The sequence below is a fragment of the Triticum dicoccoides genome, chromosome 3B (genome assembly GCF_002162155.2).
Source record: "Triticum dicoccoides isolate Atlit2015 ecotype Zavitan chromosome 3B, WEW_v2.0, whole genome shotgun sequence".
NCBI classification, from domain to species: Eukaryota; Viridiplantae; Streptophyta; class Magnoliopsida; order Poales; family Poaceae; genus Triticum; species Triticum dicoccoides.
In genome coordinates, this window is record NC_041385.1 from 706,112,456 (window position 1) to 706,115,636 (window position 3,181).

The 3,181-nt window shown below is 44.8% G+C and overlaps 1 pseudogene; it reads right to left on the reverse strand.

The window, feature by feature from the left end:
* Window positions 1–830: 830 nt before the first annotated feature.
* LOC119281918 lies at window positions 831–1,813 on the reverse strand (annotated as a pseudogene).
* Between the last annotated feature and the right edge of the window lie 1,368 nt (window positions 1,814–3,181).

Sequence of the window (3,181 nt, forward strand, 5' to 3'; positions counted from 1 at the left end):
GATCATCAAAACTAGACCCCATGTCGATATGTTTCGATGAAATTTTTTTTTTGCCAGAAGTTGATACGATGTTTACACTGCAGTTGCCATAGGGCTTAAACTAAAATTGCCATGTGGCAATTTTAGTTCGTAGATCATGGCAATTTTAGTATTTTGATGATGGCAACTCCAGTACTTTGACCATGAAAATTATTTTTTGTATGAACCATGGCAATTTTACGTGCATGTATCATGGCAATTTTAGTTTATGGTTCATGGCAAGTCTAATTTCTTAATTTCCCGTTTTATAAATGTGAAAAATTACTTTTAAATGTAGAAGAAAATAGCTGAAACATATCATGGCAACTTCAGTGTAAACATCATGATAATTCATATGCAATAGACATGGCAACTTTTAATCCAAAAAAAATTTCATCAAAATATATCAACATGGGATCTAGTTTCGAAGATCTCATCGCGAGGGATTTAATGGTGAAAACGGATTTTCAATCGGATTTTTCGTTTAAGAGATAAAACATTTTAAAAACTGAAAATCCAAAAAGATTCCTGCATGCATGCATGCGGTGACGTGGCAATCTGTTTACATTAAAGACGTGTGGTGCGTCTCCCTTCATGCCACACGTGTGGCAGTTAGCGCGACCCTTATTGAAAACAAGTCATCTGGTATGAAAAGAATGGGTTTGCGACAATCACGTGTAGGAAACAAAAAAAAAGAACATTTACATTTGTTTCCAAGGAGAATAAAAAGAATCCTTTGCAGTTAGAATGAATTAAAAGAATATTTTACAAAAGGACAATGAGTTCACAACTCATAACATCAATCTCATTCATCAATAGGGTTTTTTGTTCACCCTCCGACAGTTGTTCCTAATCTCCCCAGCCCTTCCCGTCAGCGGGCTTATGTTCCCCATTTTGACCATCGAGGCTGCGAAATTCTTGAAGAAGTCCTTCTGGCTACCAGAGAACCTGTGTACGATCGGTGCGGTGGTCGTGGCGGCGACAGGGTCGGACAACATTACCTGGTCCGAAGGGAGAGGGGCGCGGCCGTGCAAGAGGTTGCCATAGTACTTGTTGTCGAAGACATCAGGGGTAACTGTGTCGAGGTTCACCAGCGTCTTCCCGTCCTGCCCGGCACTGCAGTTCTGCTGTGTGAATTGACATTGTGCCCGCCCAAAGGTGTGCGCTCCTTGGAGGGCGACAAGGTCAGTGTCGTCGAAGCCCAAGTTTCTGAACTTCTCCTAGAGCGTCTGCAGAGAGTCGAAGGGGCTTGGGAGATTGTTGGCGCTCTCAACATTGGTGGCCGTGCCATCACGGCGGCCCAACGGCACACTCCAGCGAGGCCCTCCAGCTAGCTCGACTGAGATCTCGGAGGCGAGAGCGAGAATGTCGGCACAAGACACGATGCCGGGGCACGCATTCTCGAGTGCATGCTTGATGTCGTCAATCACATCAAACCCGCGCACTGACCTGTTGTTGGCAGGGACCTCCTTCTCGGTCATGATCGCCGGGAGGTCGTTGTCCAGCAAAAGTGAGCCATCACAGCCCTGAACAAAGCAGTCGTGGAAGTGGAGGCGGATGAGGCTGGCTGGGATGCGTGCGTCGGCGACACGGGCATTCTGGATGACGCGCCGGACAATGTCATGCGCACTGGGGCACGAGTCGTCGTAAAAGGACGAGCTCAACCCAGCACCGGCACCGGCATGACCATGGGCTCCATGGCTCAGCGCTAGGACCAGCGCTGCGGTGAGCAAGAGGCTACAGCGAGCAGCCAACGGGAAACAAGAGGAAACGGCCATTGGCACTACTGCACGGTCAGAAGGAGAAGGCTAGAATTGATTTGCCACTGATGGATGGATTGGCAAGCTAGCTGCTAGACGGGAATGAATGAATGTCGAAGAGATGGATGTGAGGGAAACCAGAACGGTATGGAAGCTATATATAGCCTTAGCCATTTTGCGGGATGTTGAACTCGGTAGGACTTTGTGGAAGCGCGTATGACATGTTCCCCGTGCCGTTGTCAACTTGATTATTAGCACTGCCGTACGTCGCCTACCGCCTACGCAGCTTTCCTTTGCTGCACGAGGCTGCTCGTATTACTATATATGAATGATTGGCCGAACAAGTTGGAAGAGGTCGTCCTGATGATCGCCTACGAGAAGAGGTCTTCCTCACGAAATATTGTGTTGTAGTATATGTTGCGTATAGTGGCGACGAGTGATTGCGTCAGACAGAGATTTTTTTTAGTACAAGGCAGAGTTTAGTTAATCAACATGCATGTGATATTTTCCTCCCAAAAAAACACATGCATGTGATATGGCGTGACTTTGCATCTAGTTGCCAGGAATGGGCTGAGGGACCGGGTTAGCCACGCGCTTCTTTATTTTCTTTCGATAAAAAGAGAGACTTTCTGCTTGTTTTGCCTAGCCTAAGAAACGTCTTTGGTATGAACGAAGGTAATATTTTATACACGGGAAAAGTCTTTGACAGACAACAGTTTTGGTTTAGAATTCCACTAGCCATGCTGAGCGCGGCCACATGTTATGTTAAAATTTTGAACATGGTAGGAAAAAAGAACCATGTGCTATTTTTGTGACTAATTAATTGGTTGCTATCTAGCTATGTTGCCATCTTTTCATTTGCATTTTTCACTTTGGTTGATGCGTGTAATTACTGTTTGTATGTGTCAATGCCTGTTTACATAGTAAGTAAAATGAACTTGGTTTGGAAACCATGGACTAGCATTTTTCTGATGTGCAGGTATAGTTCTTTACATAAACAGAAGGTTTACTTTTTCAGTGAGTAGCAAGTTGGGATAGACAACATAGTGCTTGACAAGGTAAAGCTTTATCACAGAAAGCAGTCAGTACATTTGACATAGGAAGGACACATTTTGGTCTCACATGATAAAGTTTCCTAAACAATATCACATGATAAACTTGATTTTGCCGTGGTTTTGCTGATCTATATCATTCTTGTACGATTGTTTGCTGGTTTGGTATACCAGTGATGATGATGAGATAGCAAAGAGCTTGTGCGAACTCTCGAAGGCGGTCTTGTGGTGGTTTAGAACCGGTGTATGTGAATATTGGATCGTTAGTGCGTGGACGCTGTACATACGGATACATGTGTGGTGGTAGAGTAAATTGCACAGAAGTACCACAATTGGGGCATTAGAAGCAGA